The sequence below is a fragment of the Rhipicephalus microplus genome, chromosome 3 (assembly GCF_043290135.1).
Source record: "Rhipicephalus microplus isolate Deutch F79 chromosome 3, USDA_Rmic, whole genome shotgun sequence".
Taxonomy (NCBI): Eukaryota; Metazoa; Arthropoda; class Arachnida; order Ixodida; family Ixodidae; genus Rhipicephalus; species Rhipicephalus microplus.
In genome coordinates, this window is record NC_134702.1 from 273,873,149 (window position 1) to 273,887,914 (window position 14,766).

Here is a 14,766-nt window from a genome sequence, read left to right on the forward strand (position 1 = left end):
TTCTTCAGGCGGCGACGAAGTCGGGCACTCATCACAGAAATATGCGCCCCAGTGTCAACAAGTGCAGAAACAGTCAGGCCGTCAACGTCGACGTCGATCAAATTTCGTCGTGTCGGCAGTACAAGGAGAGGATTTGAGGTCGGTACCGAGGATGCAGCTTCACCTCCAAGAGCTGCACCGCTTAGTTTCCCTGGTGAGAATTGAGCGGGGAGGTCGGGCGTCGTCGTAGAGGAGAAGGGGACGACGGGCGACGTCCTGGCGGCGAACGAGACTGGTGACGTCGAGGCGACGGTGAGCGGCTGTGCTGCGTATCAGGGGCATCGCAGGCGTAGGAATCGACGGGCAGAGGCCGGCGGTAGTTGTCGGCGATCGGCTCAGGAGGTTGGAAACGACGGTAGCTATCGGTGCGGCGAGCAGTGTTATACTGGTTTCGGGACGAAGACCAATGGTTGTGGCAATACCGTGCGACGTGACCTATGCGGCGGCAGTTAAAGCAGATCGGCCGATCATCCGCAGTTCTCCATTCGGCCGGATTGCGAGAGCGTGGATAAGACCTTTCTTGGGGTGGTGACCTGGGGCGAGGCGGCGACCTTGAACGGAAGCCAATTGGTCGAGACTGAGCAACGGCGCAGACATCGAAGCCCAAATTGCTCAGTTCTTCCCGCACAATCGACTGTACCAAGCAAACCTGAGGTACTTGCAAATCGACGTGGCCGTTGGCGGGAAGAGTAGGTGTAATTGCTTCGATTTCCCGCCGGACAATTCGCGTAATTTCAGACGCTGGTGAAGACTGCCGATGGGAGGACAGTCCATCTTCGCAGGAGGACGTCGCTGCGGTGTTCGGCAGTCGAGTAAATGATCTTGAAATCCGCCTGCTTTTGGCCAGTTCAAAACGCCGGCATTCCTCAATAATTTCGTCGACGGTCGCACAGTTCCGGCACATTAGCAGGTTGAACGCGTCGTCCGCTATGCCCTTGAGGACGTGGCCAACCTTGTCAGACTCCGACATGTCGTTGTCAACTTTACGACATAGAGCCAGCACGTCCTGTATATATGAGATATACGGCTCTGTGGACGTCTGAGCACGTATAGACAACTCCTTCTTTGCAGCCGCCTTTCGACCGATGGGCTTCCCAAATAAGTCGCGAAGCTTTTCCTTGAAGGTGTCCCAACTGCCGATCTCCTCCTCATGGTTCTCGTACCAGACTTTGGCCGTGCCTTTCAGGTAAAACAGCACATTGGCCAGCATAAGAGTCGGATCATACCGGTTGAGAGCACTGGTGCGTTCGTAGTCGGCTATCCAGTCGTCGACATCAACTTGGTCCGTACCGCAGAACGTTCCAGGATGCTTCGGATGCGTCAGCACGTACGTGGGTGGGGGTGGGGCCAGTGGAGGCGTTGCCGTGGATGGTGCGGGCGTCGCCGAAGCCGATGGAGAGGTGGCCGTGGGATCAGTCCCGTGTTCCATCACGGAAACTCCGATTTGACGACCACTGCGGAGCTCCGTTGTATGGCGCTTCGTTACCCAGCACTCCCACCAATTTGTTACGGAGCTCGCAAACACACGGAAGAGAGGAATGAGCGTATTTCCTATATTTACATGCCAAAGTGACGCTTCAGAGCTGCCAGTCTCTCGCGCGGCGAGTCCACTTCTTTTTCATCGAACTGTTGTCCACGACGGTAGAGCCATGCCCACTGCCTCGTAATAATATATATATATATATATATATATATATATTAATGAGATATAACAGACAGTAATGCCAAGGAATGTACAGGGGAGGTTATTAGAACCAATGGATTGTAAATAAGAAGAAAGAAAAAAGAAAAGTGGATGAAAAAATTACCAACCGTGAGCAGGAATCGAACCTACGACCTTCGAATTACGCGTTCGATGCTCTAACCACTGAGCTATCACAGCGGCCCTGCCTCCATCCACTTTTTGGGGTTTATCTGTGAATTTAGAGGTAGGAGCGACAGTCAGCGCCATCTATAAGCCAAACAACGAGTGTAAAAACACTCTTATGCGCATGTTTGGCGTCACGTAGCACGTGAACTTATTATGAGCGGGCAGCTGATTAATTGTCCCTCTTATACAACCTAAACACACCAAGTCTGCCAGTACGAGACCCTCGTTCAATGAAATAAGGGAAAGAAGTGTATACCTAAGGGCTCGTTTTTCGGTGTTTTTCCGTGTTAAAACACGGAAAAACGAGCCCTTAGGTATACACTTCTTTCCCTTATTTCATTGAACGAGGGTCTTGTACTGGCAGACTTGGTGTGTTTAGGTTGTATCAGAGGGACAATTAATCAGCTGCCCGCTCATAATAAGTTCACGTGCTACGTGACGCCAAACATGCGCATAAGAGTGTTTTCACACTCGTTGTTTGGCTTATAGATGGCGCTGACTGTCGCTCCTACCTCTAAATTCACAGATAAACCCAAAAAAGTGGATGGAGGGAGGGCCGCTGTGATAGCTCAGTGGTTAGAGCATCGAACGCGTAATTCGAAGGTCGTAGGTTCGATTCCTGCTCACAGTTGGTAATTTTTTCATCCACTTTTCTTTCTTCTTTCTTCTTATTTACATTCCATTGGTTCTAATAACTTCCCCTGTACATTCCTTGGCATTACTGTCTGTTATATCTCATTAATATTGTGTTAAAACACGGAAAAACGAGCCCTTAGGTATACACTTCTTTCCCTTATTTCATTGAACTAGGGTCTCGTACTGGCAGACTTGGTGTGTTTAGGTTGTATAAGAGGGACAATTAATCAGCTGCCCGCTCATAATAAGTTCACGTGCTACGTGACGCCAAACATGCGCATAAGAGTGTTTTCACACTCGTTGTTTGGCTTATAGATGGCGCTGACTGTCGCTCCTACCTCTAAATTCACAGATAAGCCCAAAAAAGTGGATGGAGGGAGGGCCGCTGTGATAGCTCAGTGGTTAGAGCATCGAACGCGTAATTCGAAGGTTGTAGGTTCGATTCCTGCTCACAGTTGGTAATTTTTTCATCCACTTTTCTTTTTTCTTTCTTCTTATTTACATTCCATTGGTTCTAATAACTTCCCCTGTACATTCCTTGGCATTACTGTCTGTTATATCTCATTAATATTGTGTTAAATCACGGAAAAACGAGCCCTTAGGTATACGCTTCTTTCCCTTATTTCATTGAACGAGGGTCTCGTACTGGCAGACTTGGTGTGTTTAGGTTGTATAAGAGGGACAATTAATAAGCTGCCCGCTCATAATAAGTTCACGTGCTACGTGACGCCAAACATGCGCATAAGAGTGTTTTCACACTCGTTGTTTGCCTTATAGATGGCGCTGACTGTCGCTCCTACCTCGGAAAAACGAGGTAGGAGCGACAGCGAGGCAAGCGAGCGCAAAGCTCAAAACGACAGCTGATAGACGAAACCTAGTGATAATTTCAGGCGGTTTAAACGATGTCCTAAATGAAGATGCAGCAGGACTAGCAGCCACACTGGCGAAAGGCGTCGATGACATGCGCGCCACTTCTCCTAAGGTACAGGTAGTGATATGCACGATACCGGAGGTACCGGTGCGTGATAGCAACCTGCAAAGAGCGGTGGTCAACGCAAACCAAGAGATATGGCGGATGAGTCGAGAGAAAGGCTTTGAGGTGGTGGAAATAAACAGAGAGGTGCATAGGTGCGGGGGTTTTCAACGAGACAGAATTCACTTCGATGGGCGGCTAGGTCATGAGGTGGGTTGGCGACTTGCAGGACGTGCAGTAGCTTTTTTGGGGGGCAAGCGAGCCCTTCGGGGTGCAGGATAGCTAGTAACGAGGAAAACAACCAGGGAGACTCTTCGACAGGTGGTATGGACAGATACGATTTCAAAGTGGCACCAATATCTAAGATAGGTAGAGTCCGGGGCATAAATAGACGTAGCCACGAGCGCCGAGCCAATTCAGACATAGGGTATATTAACATGCAGGGTGGTAGGAACAGGCTGAAGTGGGAAGAGATAGAAGAACAGCTAAGGGAAGAGAGGCCGATGGTATACGGTTTTGTAGAAACACATCTCAGGGACATGGAACAACCTCCGAACAATCCGGACTACGCGTGGGAATATTGTAATAGAACAGAAGGCAGCAGAAAGGGGGGTGGTATTGGGGCATTCATTCATAAAAATACAGACTGGCAAAGGGTCAAGCCGGAGTGCAAGGAACATTTATGGCTAAAAGGGAAAGTGTCAGGTCAAATGACACTCCTTGGTTTCGTGTACTTGTGGACGGGAGCAAAGGCCAGAGAGGAAAACCAGACAATGGTAGAGTGTATATCAAAGGACATTCAGGAGTTAGGAAGAGAGTGCGAGATAATTATACTAGGAGACATGAATGCGCACATAGAAGATATAGATGGGTATACCGACCCGACAGGCAAAATGATCATGGATATGTGTGAAAGCCTTGATTTGATCATTTGCAACAGTACCGAGAAGTGTGAAGGGCAAATAACATGGGAGGTCGGAAGGCTTCAGTCGACGATAGATTATGCACTGATGTCACATAGGATGTATGATAGGCTCAGGGGAATGCACATAGATGAAGGTGGCTCCAGAAGTCTGGGTAGCGATCACAAACGTATCAGGCTAAGTTTTGGAAGAGTAGTGAAAGTGCGAAGGAGACAAGATGAGCAACTACAGGAAAATTTTTATCCAGAAAAGCAAATTGAAATAGCCACTAAACAAATTGAGAAAGTAATCACGGAGGATAATAGGACAGTGTGGACATACACGAATCTAATTAGACTCTTTGAGCTAGAGCTTGCTAAGACGCGTGACAAGTCACCCAAGAAAAGAAGACACAAACCCAAAAGTTGGTGGGATGAGGAAGTTAAAAGAGCCATAGCAAAACGTCAGGAAGCTTCTAGGGAACACAGACATGCTAAGCAGCGGGGTGAACCAACAGATGATGTTGAAAGAAAATGGGCAACCTTTCTAAGCTGTAGAAGGGATGCATCCCTTCTGATCAATGAAAGGATTAGAAGGAAGGGAGCTCAGTGGCTGGCAGAAGTACATAAAAAAGATAGAAAGGTAGCTGCGAAATTTTGGAACCATCTAAACTCGCTAAGAAATGAGACGAGTCTAGAGCAGAGATTTATAACTACAGCCCAAGGTGCTAGGCTAGAAGGGGACGAAGCTATTGAATATATAAGAACAAAAGTGACAGAAAAACTTCAACAAAGAAGTACTTTATGCACCACAATAGACGAGGACGAATCAAGTGGTGCAATGGCTCCATTATCACAACAAGAGTGGGAAAGGGCTGAGAAAAGGGTTCCTAGTAGTACATCAACAGGCGCAGATGGCAGTCCAATTAGGCTGATAAAGACATTAGGTCCGAAGTCTAAGCAGGCTTTGAGAGAGGCAGTGAGCACAATAATAATCGATGGTGAAGTTCCCGATGGATGGAAACTTAGCAGGATGAGCATGATCTATAAAGGAAAGCGGGACAAAGCTGACATAAACAACTATCGTCCTATAACAGTGACATCAGTGGTCTACAGGTTGGCGATGCAGATTATAAAGGAAAGACTGCAGGCGTGGATAGAGGATGAGGGGGTGCTGGGGGAACTGCAGAATGGGTTTCGGAAACACAGGAGGTTGGAAGACAATCTGTTCTCACTGACGCAGTGCATCGAAATAGCAGAAAAGGAACACAGGCCCCTGTGGCTAGCGTTTTTGGATATCAAGGAAGCGTACGATAGCGTGGTTCAAGAGGAATTGCGGGGAATACTGGACACACTAGGCGTGGAACATGTAGTCACTAATCTTTCAAAGGGTATCTATAAAGGTAACAAGGTAGTTATAAAGTGGGAAAAACAGGTATCCAAGCCTGCAGAGGTAAAACGGGGGCTTAGGCAGGGGTGCCCCCTGTCACCCTTATTATTCATGATGTACCTACAAGGATTAGAGGCAAAATTAGAGCGAAGTGGACTGGGCTTCAACCTCTCTTTAGTCAAACAAGGAAAACTTATTGATCAGGCACTACCAGCAATTATGTATGCAGATGATATAGTGCTAATGGCCAACAACAAGGAAGATTTGCAGAGATTGATGGACATGTGTGGTAATGAGGGAGATAGGTTAGATTTTAGATTCAGTAAGGAAAAATCAGCAGTCATGATTTTCAATGACAACGAAGGTAGTGAGCTTAGAATACAGGAGGTCACGCTAGAGATTACAGATAAATACAAATATCTGGGCGTAAGGATAAGCAATGGGACCGAGTATCTGAGGGAACACGAAATATACGTGACGACTAAAGGTAACAGGAATGCAGCAGTCATGAAAAATAGGGCACCCTGGAATTACAATAGGTATGATGTTGTGAGAGGAATATGGAAAGGGGTCATGGTTCCTGGGCTGACGTTCGGCAAAGCGGTCTTGTGCATGAGATCAGAAGTTCATGCAAGATTAGAAATTAAGCAACGTGGAATAGGTAGGCTTGCTTTAGGAGCTCACGGGAATACACCAAATCAGGGAGTACAAGGTGATATGGGATGGACATCATTTGAGGGCAGGGAAGCTAGCAGCAAGATAAAATTTGAGAAGCGATTGAGAGAAATGGGGGAAGAGCGTTGGGCTAGGAAGGTTTTCAGCTACATGTACATGAAGAATGTCGATACAAAATGGAGGAAGCGAACCAGGAAGTTGACTGGTAAATACTTAGAAAACAGCAGGTGGCCAAACCAAAAAGAACTGTCGGTTAAGAAGAAAGTGAAGGAAACGGAGACTGACATGTGGAGAATGGGCATGATAAACAAGTCTGCACCAGAGATCTATCGAACGTTTAAGCAGGAAATTTCCAAGGAAAGGATCTATGATAATACTCGGGGTAGTTCTCTACTGTTTGAGGCCAGAACGGGAGTACTGCGAACCAAGACATATCGGGCCAAATACGAAGGGGTTGACACAGTATGCAGTGCGTGTGGAGAGGAAGAAGAAACTGCCGAACACTTGATAATTTTCTGTAAAGGGCTTCACCCTATAGTTCAGGATGATGACGCAGAGTTTTTCAAAGCACTGGGGTTTAGGGACCGGGAGGGCAAAATAAACTTTAAGCGAGTAGACTTAACTAGAAGGAGGTTATCTGATTGGTGGCTAAAGTCAAGGCACGAGTGAAAATTAAACTCTTCACTGCAAAGTACGAATCCTCAAACTCTTTTTTTAAGGAAAAAAAATATAGTTTTTGGTTCATTAGGTATTACTGCTTGGTGGCGCTAGCCACCTCCCGATCTAAAGGGTACAGCCATATCCATCCATCCATCCAACCTCTAAATTCACAGATAAACCCAAAAAAGTGGATGGAGGGAGGGCCGCTGTGATAGCTCAGTGGTCAGAGCATCGAACGCGTAATTCGAAGGTCGTAGGTTCGATTCCTGCTCACAGTTGGTAATTTTTTCATCCACCTTTCTTTTTTCTTTCTTCTTATATACATTCCATTGGTTCTAATAACTTCCCCTGTACATTCCTTGGCATTACTGTCTGTTATATCTCATTAATATTGTGTTAAAACACGGAAAAACGAGCCCTTAGGTATACACTTCTTTCCCTTATTTTATATATGTATATATATATATATATATATATATATATATATATATATATATATATATATATATATATATATATATATATGGGATATGGCACAACGGGAGCGTTGTCAACAAGGATAAATATATTTATTTCCCAACAGTTTCGGGAGTGGACCTCCTTTCATCAGGGGATGAGTTATACTGACATGAACTTCCTTGCTGCCGCGTCCCTCTCGCCTTGAAAGACGTTTGCGAGAGTGAGAGGGAACTGGAAGAAGGAAAAAAAAGGAAAAAAAAGGGAGAAAAAAGACGAAAAAAGAAAGAAAAGAAAGAAAGTAAAAAAGAGGAAGAACCACTGTCAACACTGACAACGAAGCCAACTGTCCGTCTACATCCACCTACGGTTCATATCACGTGCTGTTCGGTTCTTGGCGTGTGTCGGGCCATATATATATATATATATATATATATATATATATATATATATATATATATATATATATATATATATATATATATATATATATCTTGTTACGGGGAAGATTTATTCACCGAGAGCTGGTCTTGCTAACGGCTTAGACAGCGCACAGTCAAGCAGGCCAACGGGTGAAGCTCGAGAGTCCAACCCACTACAACCACGTTGTCGTTTTCTTCATTTTAGTGCCAATTCAGCTGTGTCGGGGCGACAGTTCCATACACGTATCATCACCCCGGCCCGTAAGGCACCGTCTCGGTGCCTGTTAAATGAGCGAGTCGGCGTTGTAGGGCTTGAGACGAGAAACGTGAACTACCTCCGTTCAGGGTGCAGCAGCTGATGAGTTTGTGGTAGCGGCAATCTCGTAAATCACAGGTGTGACCTGACGAATGACTCGGTAGGGCCCAGCGTATCGCGATAGTAGTTTCTCGCAGAGGCCAACACGTCGAGATGGGAGCCACAGGAGAACAAGAGAACCCGCAGAAAAAACGGCATCTCTATGTCGACGGTCATAAAGAGACTTCTGTGCTGTCTGCGACGACAATAACCGAGCACGTGCTACCGCACGTGCCGCGAGGGCACGGGTGATTGCATCCTGAGCGTACGAGGTGGAGGATGGGTGGTCTGATGAAAGCAGTGTGTCGAAGGGCAGTAAGGGATGACGTCCGAAGAGTAGATAAAAAGGGGAGTAACTCGCTGTTTCATGACGCCACGAGTTATAGGCGAAGGTTACGAACGGAAGAGCTATGTCCCAATCAGTGTGGTCGGTAGATACGTACATGGAAAGCATGTCCGTCAATGTGCGGTTTAGTCGCTCTGTAAGGTCGTTAGTCTGAGGGTGGTGAGATGTGGTGAAGTTGTGACGGGTAGCACAAGATCGGAGTAGATCATCAACCACACGAGATAGAAAGTAGCGACCACGGTCTGTGAGCAGGTGAGTCGGAGCGCCATGCTGAAGAATAATGTCGTACAGCAGGAAGTCGGCAACGTCGGTTGCGCAGCTGGTTGGTAGCGCTCGAGTGATTGCATACCGAGTGGCATAGTCTGTGGCCACTGCAATTCATTTATTTCCAGTCGTAGAAGTAGGAAAGGGGCCTAACAAGTCCAACCCCACTCGATAAAATGGCTCGGCTGGAACTTCAATAGGTTGAAGTAGACCGGCAGGGGGAGTAGTAGGCTTCTTTCGACACTGGCAGAGCTCACAAGATGTGACGTAACGGCGAACAGAGCGATACAGACCCTTCCAGAATACTCGTCGTCGAATGCGGTCGTAAGTTCTGGAGACTCCTAGATGTCCAGAAGTTGGAGCGTCGTGGAATTGTCGCAGAACATCCTTTCGCAGGTGATGCGGTACGACGAGTAAAAGTTCCGCGCCGTCGGGGTGTAAGTTGCGGCGGTACAAAACGTTGTCTTGAGCAGGTATCTGCTAAGAGAAGGGTCAGTATAACGCGATTGAAGGCGGTCAATGATGGTGAGCAGCGATGGATTTCGGAGCTGTTCGTCAGCCACGTTCACAAAGTCAGTGATGGCTAAAACGCAGGCATCGGATTCCAAATCAGTGGAGCTAGGTGGATCAACAGGGTGCCGGGATAAGCAGTCAGCATCTCTGTGCAGCTTTCCAGATTTGTAAACAACCGAGAACATGTACTCCTGTAATCGAAGTGCCCATCGGCCGAGTCTTCCTGTAGGGTCCTTAAGCGTCGACAGCCAGCAAAGTGCATGACGGTCCGTGATGACTGCGAACGGACGTCCGTATAAGTACGGACGGAATTTCGCAATAGCCCAAACGAGGGCTAAGCATTCCCGCTCAGTGATGGAATAATTTTGTTCCGCTTGCGACAAAAGGCGGCTAGCGTAGGCTATCACACGGTTGGTGCCATTCTCTATCTGAGCGAGTATAGCACCCATGCCATGGCCGCTTGCATCGGTGCGAAGCTCTGTTCGAGCCGCTGGATCAAAATGAGCGAACACTGGTGGTGATGTGAGCGTGGTAATTAGCGACGCGAAGGAATGTTCTTGGTCCCTTCCCCAAGAAAAGGCTACATTCTTTTTGAGGAGATCCGTGAGAGGCCTCGCAATATCCGCGAAATTGAAGACAAAGCGGCGGAAGTATGAGCAGAGCCCAATAAAACTGCGAACTTCTTGTGTGGAACGCGGAACCGGGAATTCTCGGACTGCACGGACTTTGTCAGGGTCGGGTTGAACACCAGTGGCGTCAACAAGGTGGCCGAGTAGTTTAATCTGCCGACGTCCAGATGAGCATTTCGGCGAATTCAGTTGGAGACCAGCGCAACGAAAAACGTCAGGAATTGCCGAGAGACGAGACAGGTGGCTTTCGAAGGAGGGCGAGAAAACTATTACATCATCCAGATAGCAGAGGCAGGTCGACCATTTGAAACCGCGAAGAAGAGAGTCCATCATACGTTCAAAAGTAGCCGGGGCATTGCACAACCCAAAAGGCATGACCTTGAATTGGTAAAGGCCGTCGGGTGTGATGAATGCTGTCTTCTCGCGGTCGCGGTCGTCGACCGAAATTTGTTAGTATCCGGATCGAAGGTCCATGGACGAGAAATAGTTGGCGCCGTGGAGGCAGTCGAGCGCATCATCGATTCGAGGTAAAGGATAAACGTCCTTCTTGGTGATCCAATTCAGGTGGCGATAGTCGACGCAAAAACGCCAGGTGTTGTCCTTCTTTTTAACTAAGACCACAGGGGAGGCCCAAGGACTCGATGAAGGCTCAATGACGTCTTTACTCTGCATTTTCTCGACCTCCGTCTGTATTACTTGGCGCTCAGCATGTGACACGCGATAAGGGCGTTTGTGGAGTGGACTGGCGTCGCCGGTGTCGATGCGGTGGGTTACGGCACTTGTGCGGCCCAGGGGACGGTCGTCAACGTCAAAGATATGCAGGTAAGAAAATAGAACACCCCGGAGCGCCGCAACTTGGGAAGGTAAGAGGTCGCTGGATATCATTTTGTCGAGGAACGCCTTATTTTTCGACGTGATGACAGGTTTGGTCATGGTCTTAATGTCAGGTGTAAACGAACAAATTGAACATTCGTCAATGGTGGAAAGATCGGCTAAAGTTATGCCTTGGGGAAGCACTTGGGTCGACGTAGAGAAGTTCAGAACTGGAAGTAGCACCGTGTTGTTAGCAACAACCACTATAGTGTGTGGTAGTGCGATGTGGTGCGTAAGGGTCAACTCAATGAGGGGAGCTACCAGATAGTCTCCATTAGGAACGGACGGGATGGGCGACAGAGGAATGCACATAGCAGCCTGGGGCGGTAGCCGTAGAGACTCCACGGATCGTAGCCGAGTGCGACTTGGAGAAGTGAAATCGGAGCATAAAGGCAATTCGAGCCGTAATATACCGGTAGAACAATCGATGAGGGCGGAGTGGGTGGTTAAGAAGTCAATTCCAAGGATGACGTCGTGTGGGCAAGCATCTAGGACTGCGAAGAGAACGGAAGTATGGTGGCCAGCAACAGTAACGCGGGCAGTGCACATACCAAGCACCGATGTTCGACTTCCGTTGGCAACTCGAACAGTAGAGAACATAGCTGGTGTAAGAAGCTTTTTCAGGCGAGATCGAAGTGTAGAACTCATAACAGATACTTGGGCACCAGTGTCAATTAGAGCAGTAACGGCGTGGCCATCAACGAACACCCGAAGTAAATTGCGTCTTGAATTTGTAGCCGGTTGAGGGTTTTCGTTCCGAGTCGTCAACGCAGCGCCACCTCCAGGATTTGCACTCGTTAGTTTCCCGGGGACTGGGCAGAATAAGCCGGTGACGGAGAGCGGCGGCGTTGAGGGGAGCGTGACTGCCGACCCTGAGGTGATGGCGAGCGGCTAGACCAGTTTCTCTGGGCGACGACGTCAGCGTAGGACGGTTTGGAGCGTGGAAATGAACGGCGAGCTGAAGGGTCCAGAATTTGGTCATCCGAAAAACCGGGTTGCGAATAGTGTCCGCGGTCCTGACGGTGATCTACATTACGAAAACTTAGCCGCAAATACCACCTGTTGCGGCAATGGCGGGAGATGTGCCCAACTCGAGAGCAAGAAAAGTAGATTGGTCGATCATCGTGCGTGCGTCACTCAGATGGATTTCGGTAGCGTGGTGGAAACCGAGGAGTCGAAGCTGCCGCAGCGACAAGTGGAGCAGAGTGGTGGTCAGCGTTGTGGACGGGAGTGCTCATGGGCTGCGGCATAAGTCTGGCGGGCTGGGGAACCTGGACGCCCAGGTTAGCAAACTCCTGACGTACGACGGCTTGAATAAGCGAGACTGTTGCCCAGTTGTCTTGCGCAGGGGGCTGATAGGAAGCGGGTGCCATGGCTTCCAGCTCCTGGCGAACAATCCTTGCGATATTGGCAGGAGGCGCAAGTGAACGGGGCGCTGCAGAATCCTCGCAAGACGAAGTTGCAGCAGTGTTTGGTGGTCTTGCGATGTGGTATGTGATTCGTCTGCTTTTAGCTTGCTCAAATCGCCGGCATTCAGATATGATGGAGTCGACAGTGGTGCAGTTCTTGCACATTAGTATGTTGAAAGCATCATCAGCAATGCCTTTCAACACGTTGCTGATCTTGTCCGCCTCAGACATGTTTTTGTCAGTCTTCCGGCACAGTGCCAGTACGTCTTGGATGTACGTGACGTATGTCTCCGTCGATGATTGAACACGCGACGCGAGTTCCTGCCTGGCTGCCATCTGACGAGAAACTGACCGACCGAACAAATCGCGAAGCTTTTGCTTGCATGTGTCCCAGCTGGTTAATTCTTCTTCATGCGTCTCATACCAGGCGCGTGCCGTACCCCGTAGGTAGAATATAATGTTTGCCAGCATAAGCGTTTCGTCCCACCTGTAGTGCTTGCTGACGCGCTCGAATAATGCGAGCCATTCTTCGACGTCTGTGCTGTCCGTCCCGGAAAACGTGCCAGGGTCGAGAAGATGGGGGGAATCACAGGTGATGGAGCCGGCGCGAATGGCGAGGCCTGAGTGCCAGTTTCAGGCATCGCGGCTGCACAAAGCTGGCGTCCACTGCGGAGTTCCAGAGCCGGGTTGTGTGAAGACCCAGCACCTTCCACCAAAAGATGTTACGGGGAAGATTTATTCACCGAAAGCTGGTCTTGCTAACGGCTTAGACAGCGCACAGTCAAGCAGGCCAACGGGCGAAGCTCGAGAGTCCCACTCACTACAACCACGTTGTCGTCTTCTTCATTTGGGTGCCAATTCAGCTGTGTCGGGGCGACAGTTCCATACACGTATCAATATATACACATACAATATATACATACCAAAGGAAAACAACATAAAAGAAAAGCAAATGAATCAATGAATAATGTGAAGAGTATAACTGAAAAAGAATACAAAAAGTTTTAATACATAACATGTTGACATTCAAACAAGGTAGCGCTATGGTAAGAAGCAGTAAGACTAGGCATGCGTAATGTGTGATTTCAGTTTTTTCTTGTAGTGATGCAAGTTTCTAGCATTTTTAATAACAGATGGTATTGTGTTCCAAAATGCTATAGATGAAAACTCAGCAGTTAGTTTGCCACAATTAGTACGTACCTTAGGCAAAAAGACGTTATTGCTACGTGCAAATCTAGTATTACTATGAGCAAGAAGGTCGGAAGATGAGAAGCAGATAGGAGGTAGTGTTTTGGTTATGTATTTAGAGAATACAATACCTAAGTTGTAATTGAGGAGCTCTGAAACGGTCAAAATCTTGTTATCATGAAGTAAACATTTACCGTTAGAAAAACGTGAACTGTTAGTAATGATTCTTATGGATTGATTCTGCAGTCTGCTTTGAAGGGAAGCTAAATGAGTGTTATAGGTGTTACCCCAGCACATTATGCCATATTTATTATGAGAATGAACGAATGAATAGTAGAGTGACAGTAAAGTGGAACGTGTGAAGTATGGACGAGTTTTGATCACAGCGTGGATGCCGTATGTTATTTTCTTTTTGATGTCAGAAATATGATCTATGAATTTCAAGCTTGAATTGAGAGAAATTCCTAGAAAAAAATCGCAAGGACTGGGAAAAATAGAGTGCGAGCCAAAAGTCAACGAAGGAAAGGATGCTGAATATTTTTGATGCGTTGAAAATACTACAAATTTAGTCTTGGTTGCGTTAATAGTTAACAAGCTAGCACTGCACCAACTTGAAACATTTTTCAAGTCAGTGCTTAGCTTGTCGACGAGAAGTGAAATACTTTTGTCAGAAGTAAATATGGTAGATTCATCGGCATACAAAATAGAATTAGTGAAGGACAGACAGTTAGGAAGATCATTTATATAAATTAAAAACAGGAGCGGTCCTAAAATGGATCCTTGAGGGACACCAATATTAGTAGATCATTCCTTAGAATATAGATTAGAAATGGACACAAGTTTAACGCGGTTATGCAGGTAACTTTTTAGTAACGCAAAAGCAGGACCACATACACCAATCACTTCAAGTTTATTGAAGAGAATGATGTGATTTAAACTGTCGAATGCTTTTGTTAGATCGATGAATACTGATCCTGAAAATAAACCTTTGTCAATTAATTTTTAGTTCAATGATTGAGATCATTAGATCAATTTTATCAGTTCGATGATTAGATCAGTTAGATGAATGAGTGCTAGACCAGTAGAAAAATGATTGCGAAAGCCGAACTGACAAGGGAACCGAATATTGAATTTATCAAGGTAATTGGTGCCATATACCATGATGCT

The 14,766-nt window shown here is 47.1% G+C and overlaps 1 protein-coding gene and 2 non-coding genes across 3 annotated transcripts in view; 2 read left to right on the top strand and 1 right to left on the bottom strand.

Moving 5' to 3' along the window:
- The window catches only part of LOC119159804 (4-pyridoxate dehydrogenase), a 238,775-nt gene that overhangs the window by 182,305 nt on the left and 41,704 nt on the right, over nucleotides 1–14,766 (bottom strand). The window lies entirely within an intron of this gene.
- On the top strand, nucleotides 2,468–2,540 carry TRNAT-CGU (transfer RNA threonine (anticodon CGU)). Its single transcript has one exon. It is a non-coding gene; the product is annotated as a tRNA-Thr (tRNA).
- On the top strand, nucleotides 7,350–7,422 carry TRNAT-CGU (transfer RNA threonine (anticodon CGU)). Its single transcript has one exon. It is a non-coding gene; the product is annotated as a tRNA-Thr (tRNA).